This window comes from Dermochelys coriacea, chromosome 2, assembly GCF_009764565.3.
Source record: "Dermochelys coriacea isolate rDerCor1 chromosome 2, rDerCor1.pri.v4, whole genome shotgun sequence".
In the NCBI taxonomy this organism is placed as follows: domain Eukaryota; kingdom Metazoa; phylum Chordata; order Testudines; family Dermochelyidae; genus Dermochelys; species Dermochelys coriacea.
The window spans coordinates 223,690,720-223,711,026 of record NC_050069.1 but is presented as its reverse complement, the minus strand read 5'-3'; the positions used below and the strand labels follow the sequence as shown (position 1 = coordinate 223,711,026).

Genomic DNA, 20,307 nt, shown 5'->3' with positions numbered 1-20,307 from the left:
ATATACAGTCAGTAACCCACAAGTGCATAAAAGGTACGGTCACTCGTCACTTCCAGACACTTCGTGGCTTCTGCACATATCCCACAGTCTGCACTATCAAAGCCCAGAGTAGAGCAATCCTTAGTTAAACCTCTCTGCAGCTTAAACGTTTTGGGACATGGCTAAAAGGGGAAGCCACAGGCTGCCAGGAGAGTTTGGGACTTGGCAAAAAAGTACTGTATTCCACCAATAGATTCCAAAGACTGAGTATGAGATCCAGAGAACTTGATTCACTCAATCATTTTATATAAATATTGATCAGCTCAGATAAAGTGAGACGAGCCAGATCCTTTTATTTATATAAACACACAAACACACAGGTTTCAGAGTAGCAGCCGTGTTAGTCTGTATTCGCAAAAAGAAAAGGAATACTTGTGGCACCTTAGAGACTAACAAATTTATTAGAGCATAAGCTTTTGTGAGCTACAAAGTGAGCTATAGCTCACAAAAGCTTATGCTCTAATAAATTTGTTAGTCTCTAAGGTGCCACAAGTACTCCTTTTCTTTTTACAAACACACAGACACACACGGGGAAGGTTCTGGCCTCTTGTCTCTTTACATAAACTATCCAGTCTTGTAGAGGTGTTATACTTTGGGGTATTTCTGACTTAAGTGTTTAGTTATTGACTATTGGTCATCAAGTATATTTCCTCCATAAAGATATTAAAAGGGAAAAAGTGAATATGGCAGTTAAGTAGAGAGCGGCCCAGCCAATAAAGTTCAGATCCAGATCCCAACCCAAAGTTTCCTAAAATTCAGAGTGTTTTGGTTTGGGGATTGGACTGATCTCTAGCAGTAAATTTGTCTAAAAAAATCTGGTGGGGTGTCCTCATTGGGAGACTAACCGCAGAGTGTTGAGGTATAAAAATAGATGGCGAGGTTTCTTCCAAAGTCTATTTTATATAGTAGACTAATATGGCAATAGTCCACCTGCACTTCACTTAGATTGTAAGATCTTTGAACTATGAACTGAACTATGGCAGACAATGTCTGACAGCAACAGCCATAAATCAAATATGAGCAAGTAAAAGGAAAAGAAACCCTTGCAGGAACAAACTTCAGACTAGAGAGAACTGTGGGAGAGATGCTATGTCCAAAAATACCGCAAAGAAAAACAAGTGGATAACCAACCCTCATCTAAGAGATCAGCTCTGTATCTTTAATGGTTTTCACTTTTGCAGGCAGTTTAAATGTAAAATAATTAATTAGCTCCCTAAAAGCTTTTTGGGCATTGATATTATTATTATTTTATTTGTTTTGCAGTAGCATCTAGGGGCTCTGCTCATTGATCAGCCTTCTATTCCGCTAGGCACTCTACATGCACATAGCAATCAAAGCTTTCCTCCCCAAGGAACTTACATTGTGAGTATAAGATGAGAGGTACAATGGATACAACAAACAGATGGAGGAAGCACGGGTAACAGTGGAGTGTTCATGGTGAATGTAATAAACCATGCTCGCAGGACACCAACTGACTTGCCATTGTTAAGTGTTTTGTCCTATTCGAGGTGAATTTTAAGGAGAGATTTAAAGGGGAATAATGAAGTGGCCCTGTGGAATTGTATGAAAGGCCTTTCCTATGCATAAAGAGTGCCATAGGAGAAACCATGAAGGTGTCTGTGGTAAAATTTGGCTACTGGACAATCAAGTTTGGAAGCATACGCAAAGTAGAGATGTGGTGGGGAGGTGATGACTCATTAACATAGAAGAGAGAGTCTGCAAGGTGGGGCTAAACCTTAAAAGTGAAGAAAGAGATTCTGATGAAGTGGAAAATGGGGAGCCACTGGAGGGAAGGAAGGAGGAGGTGACCTGGTGGAAGCAGTAAACCTGGATGTTGAATTTTGCCACAGTGTTTTGAATGGATTTATGTAAGGCAAGGCTGACTTTTGTCACGGCCAGGAAGGACGAGATTGCAGGAGTCGAGCCATGAGCTAATGAGGCCCTGGATGATCTGTGGAAAGGATGGAAAGGCTAGGTCAGGAAAAAATTGTGGGGCATGGGCTACAATTCCAAAATATTTTCTTATGTTACTTTTCTATATACAACAAAACTGCAGGAAAATGTAATATAAGGTGCCTACCTGCATTGACAGAGACATAGACTGGATGACCTATCAGGTCACATCCGTCTCTCGTTTCTAATCTTTTACTCAGAAGAGTAATCCCATTGGAGTCTCGTTACTTAGGGCAGGTCTACTCTACCGCTTAATATGATCTAATTTATGTCGCTCAGGGGTGTGAAAAGCCCCCCTGCCCCTGAACCACGCAAGTTTCATGCTGTCCACACCAGCGCTCCCCCACTGACATAGGTTTCACTTCTCACCAAGATGAAGTGATTATGCCGACGGGTTAGCGGGTCTTCACCCGACTCGCCACAGCAGTACAGCTGCATCAGAGCAGTTCACCAATGTAGCACGGTCATGTAGATTTGCCCTTAGTTGCTCCTAACACGCCACAAACTCCAAATTAAATATTCCAGCTTTTTAAATTCAGACAAGCCCTGAGGCAAAGATAAACCCACATTCAGCAAAAATTATACCCTGTATCCCACAGCTGCAGGAGAGTTAGGTAGTCCAGGTTGATTCCGTAAAATTCAGTTCTGACAATGTTTTGCTTTCAGATTTGGGTTTATCCCCAGAGCTAAGGATGACAGGGGTCGGGATGAGAACCAAGCCCTTAAAGAGCTAACCCAAAGCAAATATTTGTACAAACCCCTTATAAAGTGACTCTGAGTTTCACAGAGTAATTACTCTTTCACCTACAGCTAAGTTTCTGATTCATTGGTTACACAGGCCATTAGTTGAATGAAGGTGGCAAAGGAGCAGTTACCAATTTTTAAAATACTGTAAAGGAGAGCAAGCTTAGGTGGACACATGTATCTGTTAAGGAGGAAGGGGTCATTGATCAGGGGGCAGACTGAGAAAATTATCTCCTTGAATTTATTGACACTGACTGTTTGTGAGCACAATAAGAAGCCCTAATTTAGACACTTAACTGAGCAGCACATATCCCTTATTTTCAGTTGCTTTTAGGGGCATCAGTGGCACCTCTGGAAATAATCCTATTTCTTTATCTATGCGGTTTGGCATGTCGTCATGCATGAAAAGTAAGCTCTTAAAGATCACTTCAGATTGTTTTATTTTGATTTAGTTCTTTTTGCAGCTTGCACAGTAGGTTTACAAATATACTGTTTATCCCCCCATTTGAGCATCTTCAGGGTCTTTCATTACATTTTCTTCACCAGATTACTATTATTTTTTGTAGCAGCACCAAAACACACAAATCAGGATTGGGCCAAACGGTGCCAGGCACTGTACTGACATAGTGACTCCTGCCCACGGGGGCTTACAATATACCTTGAAACAAGACACAACAAGTGCACAGAGGCTTCGTCATGTTCCTTCCCTACCTATCAAACTACACTGTGTGGCTAAATCCTCATGCACCATTTTGTGAACAAATCCCTTGTATTACAGATTCCAACTAACAGCTAAAAGTCCAAGTACATATTATATAAAAAATATTCTTACAATTACTTTTGTTTTTCTCCCCCCTGCTTGTTTTCTTCTTCCTGTCTAATACTCCTCTATACAACATTTTTTATTGGGTAAGTTAAAAAATCCAGGTATAATGAATCTGGGAAATGAGCTGTGCAACTTTTTTATAAATAAGAAAAGCTCCGAAACGGTAACCAATAACACCATCAGCTGCAGAGCTAAGTAGGCAGAACGGCTTCAAGAAGCCCATGGGATTGCACAGGACAGATGAATGAGTTCTGTCAGAGAGATGAAGAGGTTTCAAAAGTAAGGAAGATTCTTCTTGATTTTTAAATTAGAAACAATTAGTTTGCGAATATGCCTTCCATTATTCCATTTAACATCATTCCCAATTACAATAGGATGCAGAGTACATTATACAGTAAGGTTCTTCGTATTTTAGCCATCCTGCTTTTTTTTTTTTTTTTTTTTGGTAGGATACGCCAACAAGAATGTGGCTCAGATTCTTTCACAGGCTGTAGGTGTGACATATTAATCCACTAACTGCAGCTCTTTTGGGTTAGCTGTGCTGGGCTGCTGCTTATGCTGTTAGCACTAGAGCTGTGAGAATAACTGCTTTTTTGGTTCCCTGGCAGTTCTGAAGAGTTGGGGAAAAAATTGTTTCGGGTGAATCTGAATCTAATTATTTTTTTTTGAATTTTCAGTGAACTTTTAAAGTCAAATAAAATGTTTTATTCTCCCCAAACCAAAAATTTTTGATGTGTTTTGTTTTTAAAATTGAAGAAAATTTTGAAACAAAAGTAATTTGAATCGAAAAACTGAAATGTTCCATTTTAAAAATGTCCAAAACCAAGTTTGGGCAGCAATAATTTCTCCCAGTACTAGTTAGCATCCCGCCTAAACAACTGAAATTTAAAAGCATAACTGTTAGGTTCAGCAGCAGGGCAGGTACTAAATACTAAATACTAATGGAAACTGCGTGATCATGGGAGACTTTAACTTCCCAGATATAGACTGGAGGACCAGTGCTAGTAATAATAATAGGGCTCAGATTTTCCTAGATGCGATAGCTGATGGATTCCTTCAACAAGTAGTTGCTGAACCGACTAGAGGGGATGCCATTTTAGATTTAATTTTGGTGAGTAACGAGGACCTCATAGAAGAAATGGTTGTAGGGGACAATCTTGGCTCAAGTGATCATGAGCTAATTCAGTTCAAACTAAATGGAAGGATTAACAAAAATAAATCTGCAACTAGGGTTTTTGATTTCAAAAGGGCTGACTTTCAAAAATTAAGGCAATTAGTTAGGGAAGTGGATTGGACTGAAGAACTTATGGATCTAAAGGCAGTTGAGGCCTGGGATTACTTTAAATCAAAACTGCAGAAGCTATCGGAAGCCTGTATCCCAAGAAAGGGGAAAAAATTCATAGGAAGGAGTTGTAGACCAAGCTGGATGAGCAAGCATCTTAGAGAGGTGATTATGAAGAAGCAGAAAGCATACAGGGAGTGGAAGATGGGAGGGATCAGCAAGGAAACCTACCTAATTGAGGTCAGAAGATGTAGGGATAAAGTCAGAGAGGCTAAAAGTCGAGTAGAGTTGGACCTTGCAAAGGGAATTAAAACCAATAGTAAAAGGTTCTATAGCCATATAAATAAGAAGAAAACTAAGAAGGAAGAAGTGGGGCCGCTTAACACTGAGGATGGAGCGGAGGTTAAAGATAATCTAGGCATGGCCCAATATCTAAACAAATACTTTGCCTCAGTCTTTAATAAGGCTAAAGAGGATCTTGGGGATAATGGTAGCATGACAAACGGGAAGGAGGATATAGAGGTAGATATTACCATATCAGAGGTAGAAGCGAAACTGAAACAGCTTAATGGGACTAAATCGGGGGGCCCAGATAATCTTCATCCAAGAATATTAAAGGAATTGGCACCTGAAATTGCAAGCCCATTAGCAAGAATTTTTAATGAATCTGTAAACTCAGGAATAGTACCGAATGATTGGAGAATTGCTAATATAGTTCCTATTTTTAAGAAAGGAAAAAAAAGTGATCCAGGTAACTACAGGCCAGTTAGTTTGACATCTGTAGTATGCAAGGTCCTGGAAAAAATTTTGAAGGAGAAATTAGTTAAGGACATTGAAGTCAATGGTAAATGGGACAAAATACAACATGGTTTTACAAAAGGTAGATCGTGCCAAACCAACCTAATCTCCTTTTTTGAAAAAGTAACAGATTTTTTAGATAAAGGAAATGCAGTGGATCTAATTTACCTAGATTTCAGTAAGGCATTTGATACCGTGCCACATGGGGAATTATTAGTTAAATTGAAGAAGATGGGGATCAATATGAACATCAGAAGGTGGATAAGGAATTGGTTAAAGGGGAGACTGCAACGGGTCCTACTGAAAGGCGAACTGTCAGGTTGGAGGGAGGTTACCAGTGGAGTTCCTCAGGGATCGGTTTTGGGACCAATCTTATTTAATCTTTTTGTTACTGACCTTGGCACAAAAAGTGGGAGTGTGCTAATAAAGTTTGCAGATGATACAAAGCTGGGAGGTATTGCCAATTCGGAGAAGGATCGGGATATTATACAGGAGGATCTGGATGACCTTGTAAACTGGAGTAATAGTAATAGGATGAAATTTAATAGTGAGAAGTGTAAGGTTATGCATATAGGGATTAATAACAAGAATTTTAGTTATAAGCTGGGGACGCATCAATTAGAAGTAACGGAAGAGGAGAAGGACCTTGGAGTATTGGTTGATCATAGGATGACTATGAGCTGCCAATGTGATATGGCTGTGAAAAAAGCTAATGCGGTTTTGGGATGCATCAGGAGAGGCATTTCCAGTAGGGATAAGGAGGTTTTAGTACCATTATACAAGGCACTGGTGAGACCTCACCTAGAATACTGTGTGCAGTTCTGGTCTCCCATGTTTAAAAAGGATGAATTCAAACTGGAGCAGGTACAGAGAAGGGCTACTAGGATGATCCGAGGAATGGAAAACTTGTCTTATGAAAGGAGACTTAAGGAGCTTGGCTTGTTTAGCCTAACTAAAAGAAGGTTGAGGGGAGATATGATTGCTCTCTATAAATATATCAGAGGGATAAATATAGGAGAGGGAAAGGAATTATTTAAGCTCAGCACCAATGTGGACACAAGAACCAATGGGTATAAACTGGCCACCAGGAAGTTTAGACTTGAAATCAGACGAAGGTTTTTAACCATCAGAGGAGTGAAGTTTTGGAATAACCTTCCAAGGGAAGCAGTGGGGGCAAAAGATCTATCTGGTTTTAAGATTCTACTCGATAAGTTTATGGAGGAGATGGTATGATGGGATAATGGGATTTTTGGTAAGTAACTGATCTTTAAATATTCAGGGTAAATAGGCCAAATCCCCTGAGATGGGATATTAGATGGATGGGATCTGAGTTACTATAGAAAATTCTTTCCTGGGTATCTGGCTGGTGAATCTTGCCCATATGCTCAGGGTTTAGCTGATTGCCATATTTGGGGTCGGGAAGGAATTTTCCTCCAGGGCAGATTGGAGAGGCCCTGGAGGTTTTTCGCCTTCCTCTGTAGCATGGGGCATGGTTGACTGGAGGGAGGCTTCTCTGCTCCTTGAAGTTTTGAACCATGATTTGAGGACTTCAATAGCTCAGACATGGGTGAGGTTTTTCATAGGAGTGGTGGGTGACATTCTGTGGCCTGCGCTGTGCAGGAGGTCGGACTAGATGATCAGAGTGGTCCCTTCTGACCTTAGTATCTATGAATCTATGAATCTATAGGTCTGTTTTGAATGTTCCTGAGACATGTGACAGCATTAAAGAGGTTAAAACATTTACATTTTTCAATGGTGATGCATAGTAGTTGATCCAAAAACTATTTCTCACTCTGTTGTTTAGATTGTTGCTTGTATTTCTTATTTTTACTTCAGTAGAGAGTAGCAGTTTTGATGTGATGTCTCTATGCACTTTCTTGAGATGACTTCCAGGGTCATCTTTGCCACTTTTATATTTATTTATGGTATTTGTTAAATTTTTATTTAGAGATTTTTTTTTAAATCATTCCCTATACAATGGCTCCGGGACCATGCACATGAATTATTAAAAAATACAAAAATGAGTTGTGATGTTAACTAAATCTAAAAAGACTCAACTCCACAATCATCACTAAGCAAAGTATCCCAAAACTAGAGCTGGGCAAATAACAGATTTTTCAGTTTTCTAGCCTTTCCAAAATAATTTTAAAAAATTGTTTTGAGACAAACCACAAACATAATCTTTCAAATTTTTTGGCAAATCAAAAAGTTGGAGGAAATCAGGTTTAGGTCGAACAAATCATTTTATTCAACCCAAAACAAAATGTTTCATTTAAATTTTGAGCATTTTAAAATGTTTTTATAACATTGGAGATTTTTAAGAGCAGGTTAGACAAACACCTGTCAGGGATGGTGTAGATCAGTGGTGGGCAACCTGCGGTCTGTGGGCCGCATAAGGCCCATCTGGGTAAGCTGATGGCAGGCCGCAAGACATTTTGCAGACATTGACCATACACAGGCATGGCCTTCCGCAGCTCCCAGTGGCTGTGGTTAGCCATTCCTGGCCAACAGGAGTTGTGGGAAGCAGTGGGCCACAGGGACATGCTGGCCGCTGCTTCCCGCAGCATCCAATGGCCGGGAATGGTGAACCGCGGCCACTCGCAGATGTGGGAGTCCGTGCCTGTGGATGGTCAACATCCGCAAAATGTCTTGTGGCCCACAATCAGCTTATCTTGATGGGCCGCATGTGGCCCGTGGGCCGCAGGTTGCCCACCACTGGTCTAGATAATATTAGATAATATGGCCATGAGTGCATGAGACTGGTCTAGATGACCTCTTGAGATCCCTTCCAGTCCTATGAGTCTATGAAATATGAATGAGGTCCAATGTATTTTTTCAAATAAGTGTCAAAAGGAAAAATGTTAATAATACATCATGCCCAACTAACTTGATTGAGGAAAAAATACTTGATCATTGAAACTGCTCAATGTTTTGCAATGTGGCTACCTTTTTCTCTTTGTCTTATTGACAGATTGTGTTACAGTGTACATTTGTTCTCTCTCTCCTAACTGTGCTACCTACTCTACCAATTTTTCCACTCTAATGAGATAGTAAACAATACCTTGCTTATATTCAATGATTTTATTTGCCCAACTATATACCCTCTGTCTTTCTCTTTACCTATAGAAATAGTTGCACTTAGGAAGAATGATGTTGAAAAGATTAATACCCTTAAAATTCCCAAATTTCCCTAGCATTATCAAAACAGAGAAATATTTCATGAATGCCAACTAAATTCCTTTCAAAACTCTCTTGGTCCAGAGCAGGCAATTCCAGGAAGGAAATAGGCTGCAACTGTTATAATCTTGAAGAGACAGGGCCCTAGGAATACTATTTCATGCTGAGATACCAGAATGCTAGATGTTTAGTACCATAATGCCTGCATCTTCATTACAATGCAGAGTAAAATGTGGGTAATCAATAACTGATAAAATAATAATAATTAGCTGGTGAAGGCTTTAATGAGGCAACAATCAGTGATGAATCACTTTTTTGTTTATTTAGAGCAAAAGAGGCAAACCCAAATGTGCTCACAGAATAGCAATACTTATTACAGTATTTCAGTATAAATGGTCTGCATTTTAAATCACATAGGCCCACCTTTAAGTAATTATTACTCACATAAATAACTTCAGTGATATTACTCATGTAAGTAAGGGTTGCAGGATCAGACCCTTAATATAAAACAATACTTATATACCCCTGTACTTATTGCCTAAGGGAGCTTTGTGCTGTCTCTTCATTTTTAGATCACAACCTAGCAGTAAATATCATCATGCCAAAGATGAGGTAGGCTGAGGCTCTGCAGGATGCAATAAGGAAAAGAGAGGGATAGCTGTGGCATTTCTGATGATGGCTTAAGAAACACAATCTATTCTGATTCCAAAAAAGAGGCATACGATTATATGAATCTCATTTATAAATGTACTGGCCCTGATTCTCCTCTGACTTCTGCTGATGTAAAGGTGGAGTATCTCAGCTGAAATTAGTGAAGTAACATCATTGTGCATGGTTCTTTATATACCTTAAGAAGACAAGGTTCCTGCAAAACAGAGTATTGAGCCCTTAGATTTTAAGCTCTACCTCCGCCTAATTCCCCAAAAAAGTCCATTCAATTTGTCATCTGTTCTTCCTCATAGTTCCTCTCTGTTAATGATCTCATAGTCTCATAAATGTTTGGTAACAGAATTAATCTGACCAGGCCAGTGTCCATGGTTTTGACACCTGGGGACAGGGCTTTGATGGCAAAGAGTGATATCAAGTCAGTTTTTTATTTATTTGGGTCACAGATACATAGAAAGGCCAGAAGGAACCTTTGTGATCATCTAATCTGAGCTCTTGTATTACACAGGCCACAAAACCTCCCCATAATAATTCCTAGAGCAGATCTTTTAGAAAAAAATCCATCCAATCTTGATTTTAAAATTCTCAGTGATAGAGAATCCACCACGACCTTTGGTAAATTGTTCCAATGGGTGAATTACTCTTACAGTTAAATATTATGCCTTATTTCCAGTCTGAATTTCTCTAGCTTCAACTTCCAGCCAGTGCTATACCTTTCTCTGCTAGATTGAAGAGGCCATTGTTAAATATTTGTTCCCCATGTTTGTACATATAGACTCTAATGAAGTCTGGCTCTGCTCCAAAGTTTGTGAAGTTGGATATACAAATGCCTATAGCCTATGTAGTATCCTTATGGCATCCTGCTTGGAGAACCCAGAAGTTTGAGCCCTTTCAGCCTCAGCAAGTGAGAGCTTTGCTGCTGCTAAGCTGTGTCTCATACCAACCTGTCTGTCTTGCCTCATCAGGACTCTGTCAGTCCAAACTTTGCCTTGCAGGTAATAATCATTGAACCCTAATTCCTGAGTTCTCCAGAGAGCTCTCTCTGGAGTGTCCAGGCCCTCTCATTGGACCAGTGGCACTGGAACACTTTTTATAGTGGGGGTGCTGCACGCCCTGCTGTCCCTTAGAGCTGGGGCTGGGAGCAGGGCTGTGGCTCTTGGAGGAGGGGACATGGACCGAGGTAAGAGGGCCGAGGCTGGGGCCACAGCTGGGGTCAGGCGTGGATCCTGGGCATGGTGCCAGCAGCTGGGATGCTGGGCCAGCAGCTGGGACCCCGCATGTGAGGCCAGGAGCAGAGCCCCAGGTGCGGACTGGCAACCAGTACCCTGGGTGCAGGGCCTGGAGCAGACCCTCGGGCGCGGGGCCGGGAGCAGAGCCCCACATAAAATCTGAGAGTGCTGCAGCACCCCCTGCCCCTGTAGTTCCCACAGCTATGCACTGGACAGTCACAGAAGATATTTACATTTGTTGCCTTCAAAGAGACAGGGCGCTCATCAGCCTGTTGATTTAGCTGAAGACCCACACTTCACTTTAATCCACAGATGGTTTTCTAATAAAATAAGAGTAAGTTTATTAAGAAAGAACAGAGATTTAAGTGCTGATAAGTAAGAATAAAAGAAATAAATATGGTTACAAGTAAAACAAAACTAAACATACTTTCTAGTGACTAAAACTTAATTTCAGAAAGTTACATTTTCTAAGCAGGTTTCTCACCTATAGTCAGTTTCCAGCTACTCTTGCTTTCCAGACCAAGAGGACCCAACTATCATAGGCTTAGAGGGCACTGGCTTTCTGCTTGTCTTTATATTCCCCAAAGGTCATGGTCTCTGTCTCAAGAGTCAGGATGGCTTCCTGGGGTGCAGATTCTGTCCCCAGTAGTGATCGTTAAGAGGTCTTTGCCCTACTTGTTAGCTTGATGGCTTTGTCTCCCTTATATGTGAATGTAGTTGCATTGTCCTCTGCCTGTGTTCGAGCCAATCAGGTAAATACACATTCCTTTGTCTCGGACAGACTGAGCATGTGCACTGCTTGCAAACACATTTAAAGAACATATTTCCAGCACACCTTTATAACATTGTGTATATACCCAATACATACACCGCACTATGATTTTTGGAACCAGCATGACAGGATGACAATGGTGTGTTGGGGCAATGAATGTGTCAGGCCTGATGTGAGTTACAGAATGGTGTATCCTCTGCCACAGGGTATTGAGGGGCTCCCAAGGTCACCATCCTGCCAACTGTATGTTTAGTAGGTCCCTGGAGAGGGCACTGGAATGGGAAACTGGTTTGGTGTCTGAGGCCTATTTCACTGCTAACTCTTGTTGTCTTGTCTCACGGTAATCACATCAGGCCAGGAAGTTTGGGAATGAATTCAGCAATTCGTACAGGGTCCTTTGTAAGGGCTTGATCCAAGGTGTCCAATCTGAAAGTTTCCCTTTCCTTACACTATTACAATCCAAAATGTAATCAGATGTTAAAGCCTGCTCCTGACACATCTTGCAAAATTAATTGATTAGTTCTGTCTCTATTGATTTTCATTCCTGCAGTATGCCCTGTGTGCAATCTCACGATAGTGATGTTATTTTCTGAGGTGCTTTGATATCAATCAGATGATCTTTCATCTTTTGACCATTTATTTCAGCCAATATTTTCCTTGATAGGGTGTTGCTATCCTCAACCATTGTCTCTCCAACCTGAGTTTTCAATCTTCCAATTTTGGCTAGGTCATAACCTTCCTCACTCCTGTATATGCCAGCGTGTTATGGAATCCATTGAATAGTTAATTTTGTTGCCTCACTTTCTGATTCTTTGAGCCTCATTATAAATTGTATTGTTGATAGTACTATAGTGGAATCTATTTGAAATTTAGATTTTTTTTGTTACATAACTGCACTCAAAAACAAGATAATGTAAAACTTCAGCATCTACAAGTTGAAGCATGAAGGGGTATATGAATGTTTCCTCATATCTGACATGTAAATATCTTGCAACACCAGCTATAACAGTGCCATACGAATGCCTGTTCTTACTTTCAGGTGACTTTATGAACAAGAAATGGGCAGCAATATCTCTCATAAATGTGAACAAACTTGTTTGTCTTAGCAATCGGCTGAACAAGAAGTAGGGCTCAGTGGACTTGTATGAGGTGAATTGAAAAACACCATTTCTTTTGTTTATTTTTTTACAGTGCAAATACTTGTCAAAAATAATATAAAGTGAGCATTGCAAACTTTGTATTCTGTGTTGTAACAGAAATCAATATATTTGAAAATGTAGAAAAACATCCAAAATATTTATAATAAATGTAACTTGGTATTCTATTATTGTGCGATTAAAACGGCAATTAATTGCAACTATTTTTTTAAATCTAGTTCGGGGTTTTTTGCATTAATCATATGCATTAATTCAATTGAGAGCCCTAATTAAAATCTCCCCAGATAGTTGTTTGGCAACAATTTCCCAATGCTGTTGCAATATTCTCTTTAGCTGTCATCAGATTGTCAATTGGGCTGTCATCAGGATGATAGACATTGACAACTCTTAACTCCTGATCCCTAAATCTGATAATGATACAGCCTGTGTCCCCTCTGGCGAGACTGAATTTGATCTCTGTTACAGAACTGGAAATAGAATGCATATCTGACTCTGAGTCCTGTGCTTTAACTATAAGACCATCCTTCTTCTCTTCCTTTGTATGATATTCAAACCTTGCATTTATTCAATAGACACAGCACTTCCCTAAAATTCTTCCTGTTAGATGCAAGCTAAACACCTCTTTTTATAATCTTTATTTTCCCCAGTCACATTCAGAGTCTCTTGATAAGGTCATGGCAATGCTGCGATCATAATCTCATTGTAGCTTTTCTCTACTCAACAAAGTTTTCCATGTTCTTGATTAAAAACTGATCATTCACTGTCAATAATAATTGTCTCTTATAGCTAAGCTCATTTGTGACATTAAATAGCAAGTCTTGTTATAGTCATGCTGATTTATGAGAGGTGTGTGTTCACAACTTTTATTTTCTGGCACAGAGCATGAAATTTATTAAAAATGCAAGGCAGCAGGATGAAGACTGGCACAGTCTTAACAGTGTAGACTGGTTAGATATACTTTGGTGTTTTACTTTTAGTTTATATCACTCTGATTCAAGTGGTTTACAGAGAATTTATGCTTGGTTCACTTCATCACTCTCAGAAAATGGTGTTAATTTTTACACCAGAACAATATTAAACAGCCACAATGCTTATGGGTATGTGTGGTATTTTGATTAATGTATTTGTTTATTTGTGTGGCTATTATTACATATATTAATTCATAATTGTTATAACTGCCTAATGCTCTCTGTGTTGGAAAAGTTGTAGCACATATTGTGATGGATTGTTTTATCCCAGATGTGCCTGGAAAGGGGTGAATGTGGATTGAGAAGGGAGCTAATGAATCTGGCAGGCCACAGCTGAGGGGAATCAGGTGGCTAAGTAATTCCCTGACTGAATGAGAGAGCCCAGCTGAGGAGAAACAAGTTGGGCTGGATTTATAAAGACAGGAAATTGGTAGCAGAAGGGGTTACTGAGAAATGGGTTGCAGTGACTACCTGGGAGAAGAGAGGAGTGTTTGGAGCTACAGAGATAATTGTTCTGGCGGAGGAGGGAGTGGTGATGCTAATGACCCCAGAGATGGGAGAGTGCCTGAGGGTAAGGAACGGAAGGGCAGGAGGGAACAGACCTTGACTCCTGGCTAAGGGTCCCTGAGCTGGAACCTGAAATAGAAGGTGGGCTTGGTTGCCCTGCCAGCCACTGAGGGAGTGGCACTATGTGGCAGTGAATGGGAAGACTTCCCAGCATTGCTGAAGGAAGACTTTTGGTATCCTAGAAGGGGAAAATGTGTATAGTGACCGGGCCAGAAGGCTGAGTCCCCAAGAGGCGGCGGCGGCAGCAGCAGCAGCTCATGAACTGAAAGAGGGACTGCAGACCGAGATGAAGAGATGGTGTGCCACTGTGGGAAGGGGTGTTGACCTCTTAAAGCTAATCCCCACAGTGACCAGGATTAGTGCCATCTGCAGTGAGTCGAGCACCCTGTGAAACACACCTTAGAAGATCTGACAACTTCAGGATCTTTCTCCCCTTCTACATGTGTATTAAACTCAAATTAACACTAATGACAATTACACATACTCGTCAAGGGAAGACTAGACTCTTAAGTGATGTTTACATCTGAACAGTCAAATGTTAAACATTCATTATTAGACATGAATATTTAATATTTATGCTTTTTTTCTTTAACCACATCATTAAATTTTTACCCTTTGGGTAAAACCTTTCAATTACTAATGATCAAATTTAAATATTGATCCTCTTTGAGAGGCTGAGGATAATGCTCACTTAGGACAAAAAAATTCTGCCCTGTGTGCCTTGGTGTGTGGCGAGAAGGCACAGGGAGAACAAAGTCAAATATTCTGCTCAGGTTCAGAGTTTTGATTTGGGCTCATCTCTAGCTCAAAAGGAAGAGTACCAGCTACTAACCAATGCCATTTCCTGCAGCAGCCATGTATCCTCCTAGGTCATTCATCCAAAGACTGAGCCTAGCACATAAGATCTGATGCAGTGGCAGTCTAAGCTTGTATGCAAAATGATGGGCAAACTTTAACTGAACAGAACAAAAAGGGGAAAGAATAGTTCTAATCAATTCATTTATATATGGGGCAATAAGCATTTAATTACTTGGGTATAATTTATAAAGTTGTTTGAAAAATGGTAAGTATATTTTGTGGTGGGGTAAATTTCCACAAATGGCTTATGAAATTTTTCACTTACAAAAGTGATTTTTCTACCTTCCTGTCCTGCTTTTCAGTGAGAACAATTAAAAAGTGGGAGGGGGGAGGCAGAGACAGTGTGTGTGGTGGGGGTAAGGTGACCAGGTAGCAAATGTGAAAAATCGGGATTGGGTGAGGGATAATAGGTGCCTGTATAAGAAAAAGGCCCAACTATTGGGTCTGTCCCTATAAAATCTGAACATCTGGTCACCCTGGGGGAGGCAGAGAAGGTAAGATTAAAAACTAAAACATGTCAAGTTTTGAGTCTATTTGTCAAAATATTGAAATAGGCTAATGTTTAAAGAAAGTCTTTGGACAGGTCAAATTTTTTTCACGTTGATTGGGTTTACATGTTCCCTGAAATACCTACTTGGTTCTTTATTCTCTAAATATTTTTGATTTTTTTTCTCATGAATAATTTATCCAAGAGGTATCTAGCAGATGTCTTTGCTAACTGGAATAACTGCCCTTATGTCAACGTTTTCCTCTGTCTCAAGTAATGCCAATGGCAAGCTGTACTGTAGGCTAGGGGAGTCCTTTCTTCAGTTTATTGGAAGAAAGTCATCATTACTCACTCAAGCTAAAGTATGTGGCAGGGAAAATAATCCCTCCTCTGCTTTCACTGATTGGTGTTATTTTGCTCTTTCTTGTACATACTGCATTGTGGCAACACCCCACACTTTTTATAATTTTTTTGTTTGACCCATTGTTAATTATGATCATTAGAGTAAATGTGTGTCTTAGCAAAGGCTTAAGCACTGTACAATGCAGCCTCAGTGTGCATTCCAGTCAAACAACTGCTATCTCTAGACATGATATGTGAGTGTTATACTACCTGGTATTTTCTGGGTACTACTTCTCTGCAGATGCCATCTATGCTCATTTGCATGGACTCATAAGCAAGAGCTTGGAAACACAGATTAATATTCATGATAGTTCAAGATGGCATTCATAATTTGAATTAAGGCTGGATTTCTACAGGAGTCTCAAAGGGGAAAGTCTAAGAGTTTTTCCATAAAGTTACAAAACATTCTGAATGATTAATCATTTTGGGGGGCATTTCTTAATTCTTCATTATGTGTAGTTTGACAGACCGGGAAAATGTTATGTGCTGTTGGCTGTTATTGACTGTACCATAATACAATAATTAGACCTGCTCTGAGGCCATAGAGTAACCAGACAGTAAGTGAAAAATCGGGACGAGCGTGGGGAGTAATAGACACCTATATAAGACATAGCCCCAAATATCGGGACTGTTCCTCTAAAATTGGGACATCTGGTCACCCTAGGCCACCACCAGCCATCACTATAAGGGCTCACAACATTATTGTTAGCAGAAGGGTTGACCTTGAGCAAGTGAGAAGACTGTCTTGCCATGCCTAACGCCAGATAGTCCCTCTGGGTGTCAAGGTTGGCCTAGGAGTTACTTCAGTCTTTGTTTTCCCTGCATTCCAGGATTACCTTAATCACCCTCCATCTACCCTGTATTTCAGGGAGTAGGGCTGTGCTCTGTGGTGCTTTATCATAACTGGGAGAACACTTTAAAAACGCATTCACTAGTATTTATTCAAACCAGAATGCCAGTGGGCTTTGGTATCTCCAACTCCTTTTCTCCCTTTCACAAACATTCACACCAGTGAATTTCTGCTGGCAAATGTATTTGCCAGAAATCTCATGAATACTCGTGTATATGTGTAGCCATCTCGAAAATTTGGGGTGTTTGAGAATTATTTCTACTCACAGATTGAATGATATGTGATTTAGGTGACCAATCACAGGACACAGAGTTACTGATCGCAAATACTCCAAGTTGCGGTGAGTTGTTTGGGAGGCTGAAACATGTTTGTATAAACCCTTCATCAAATTTTGAAAAATGAACAAATCAGTCTGTATGTGGATCATTTGAACAGGCATAAGAGCTAAATTAATGGAATAAACTGTTGCATATGACTGATATGCTCAGCTCTCTTCTTCATTAATTGGAAGGGGCAGGGGTGCTCATACAGTAAAGTTTTGTGGCTAGCTTCCAGCCTCCCAAGACTCTCTCAATATGTTAGATGCAAACGCCAAAAGAAGGGGACCCAAGATTATTCTGGAAAAAAGACTCTAGCATGGCAGTGCAAAGCATTAGTGCCAAGCTGGTGGGGTCCTCTGTCACTTTTTAAACAAGTGTTGGAATTGCTAATGGGGTTAAAGTATTCTTCCCATTTTGTCATGCTGAGCTGAACAAAAGTGTCATTCTGTGCATGTTCAAAAGCAAACATGAACAACACAGTAAGAAAATAGTGTTTCATTGTTCAGTGCTGGCCTGATGTCTTTTTTGTATTTCTATTCATCATCCTAGTTCACAAATGGAAAGAGCTAAAATTCTTCTTTTGGGGGCCCAATCCTGTCCCCATTAAGTCAGCGGCAAAACTGTGACGGGCTCCAGTGGTAGCTGTCTCAATCCCTGCATACTAATGCATGGCTCTTGTTAACTTAAATCTGAGCCCCTCACATGTGTCATAGGGCACAAATTGAGCCAAACAGTGGAGAAGAGTAGGGGTCAGGGACGATTTTTTTTGCTGCTTCAGTTGGGATTATATTAATCCCTTCAGTTTTGTAAATGTAATTATTTTTCTTTTTAATCATTTAACAGTGCTTCAGATGGTAGGAAGTGCCAACCTACCTTTGAATGAGCTGCCTTTTGATAAGGTCACCTCAGGGCTCAGATAGCAGTGAGTGAGGAGCGACAGAATTGTAATTAGCTAATGTATGTGAAATGGATTGCTGCCATTCTGATTAGCCTCTTTAGTCAAAATAATGTTGTCATATTCCCATCTGTTGAACAGATGCTGCTTGTTCATTTCTGTAGAGAGCAGAAGTGGAGAAGGAGGCAGCAGCTTTGAAACCCATATCCTGTGGATATGCCATTGCAATTTCCAGTGCTATACAGAAGCTATTTATGCTTCCTAGTACTTAACTTCAAGGGAGTTTCAGGGCTTGTTCAATTTATTTTCTTTAACTGTGGTGAGACCTTACCCTTATCACCTGCAAGGCTCGTGAATGTCCCCAATGAGCCATGCTCTGCACTTAGGGAGGTGAGTAGCTAATTGGCTCCCAGCCAGAGGGGGCAGAGCAAGTCATAATAAGTAGACTGAAGAGGTCCAGTTGAGGGGGAGACTGCAGAGGAGTCAGGTCTCTCTGTCAGAGGAAAAGCCCAGGTACATAAAGGGGGAAGTGCACTATAAGGCAAGGTAGGCTCCTATCGAGGAAGCCCTGAAATAGGGTTTTGCAAGTTGAAAGAGAAGAGTTCAGTAGTCCAAGAGGAAAGAAGAGTTATTCAGATTTATATGGACTTGTTCATGATACCTGGGAAGGGGTTTGAACTGTGTGACTTTGCTGCTGGCTCCAGACCTCCGGCTAACAGCCAGCAGGAGAAACTGAAGCCAAAGATACCAGTGACATTGCACCCAGGCACAAAGGGGCACTTCCAGGATAAGGGTGCCCCACCACAGTAATATTGTTCACAAAATGATCTTTGTAAGCAGGTAAATTAAAGCTAGTGGAGAATTTTACACAGATGGTTATAGTGTGTGAAGAGTGGTGGTGATATTATTAATTATAATGATCAGCTGGAACCTAGTCTAGACATCAGTGATAAGTTTGGGTTTTATTATGTACTGTACAGATAGTGGTAAGGGTTAACCTGTATGTAGCAAGCTGACACAAGACCATGTGTATTCTACATGACAAGGTGAAGCTACCTCTTGCAGGGAGGCCCCCAGCTTCCATGTCATATTGGTGTTGAATTTAGGCAGTGCTTTCAAATAAACTTTGAAAAAGTGTTTCTAGTGAATTAAATGTGAAGCTAAATAATAAGTACAGTATTCCTGTGTTTTGCATTGGTATTAAATTCACTTTATTTTGTGCAGCTCCCAAATTTCAATGTACCAGATTTCTTTCTATTGGAAACTACTTCTACAATGGAATGAGAGATCTGGGGGATTTTGGCAACTGGGGAAGCATGAGAGACATCTTGAGGTTCTCCTCCCCCACCCCCACACTCTAAGGCTTTTAGCACTGGGCAAGGATATAACTCCACTCTTCATCCCCCTTGTCAGTAGGTGCACAGATTTCAAGCCACCTAAAATGTCAAAACATGAGCACTGTAAGACCTCCCACCCTAGCGACCATTGACACCAAGCACCTGTCACAGTGCTCAGTATCTATCACAGCACACTATCATCATTAGGCCTCAGATAACACACTGAGATTAACAGGAACAGTTAATATCTCTTAGAGCTGTTTCTTAGTCTATGAAATACTGGAGAATGATGGGAAGCTATTAATTCAGGAATACCCACTTTCTGGCTCTAGCTAGGCTGGTAAGGTTTACTCTTCCCAGACCAAAACCTAGGAGGAAAAGGGATAACCCTACAGATTTTGTCTTAGGGAAGAAGAGGGGTTGAGTGGGTTGCTAGCAGTTGCCCAGATAGCTGAAGAGAGACAGACAAACTGCAGCAAGCAGACTGTCTATCACAACCCAGAGTTGAAGATAGGTGGGCTGAGGGGAATGTACAAAAGGTTTCAAGGAAAGATTATGTTGTAGATAACACCTTTTGAGTATAGGCCTTTAGCTGTTTTATCCCTTTGCTCTGCTTGATATGTATCTTTGTGTGAATAAATAATACCTTGTTTTGAAGAAGCTGGTTTTGGTTCACTTGTTCACTGCATCTAATTAACAGGCTCCCAGAAGAAAAGGGCTGACATGTCCAACACTGTTGGATCTGTCAGGTTAAGACAGGAGGTAATCAGAAGGTCGATATAGATCCGGTCTAGGAGTGGAAGTGCTGCATGGTTCCACTCCAGAGAGGGGTGAAGGTAGCGAAACCTGTCCCAACGGAGAGCACTCAAAAGGGACATGAGTTCTAAAACACTGCTTGACCTGTAGCCGTGATAGTGGTCATAGAGGTGGGCTGTGATTATCAAACAGCTGTAAAAGCAAATTTTGCCAAAAGTAAAACA

At 40.6% G+C, this 20,307-nt stretch overlaps 1 long non-coding RNA gene across 1 annotated transcript; it reads left to right on the top strand.

The window, feature by feature from the left end:
• The first annotated feature begins 14,050 nt into the window (after positions 1-14,050).
• Positions 14,051-19,982, top strand: LOC122459003. The gene is made up of 3 exons (XR_006279409.1): positions 14,051-14,182; positions 17,065-17,115; positions 18,132-19,982. It is a non-coding gene; the product is annotated as an uncharacterized LOC122459003 (long non-coding RNA).
• Positions 19,983-20,307: the final 325 nt, after the last annotated feature.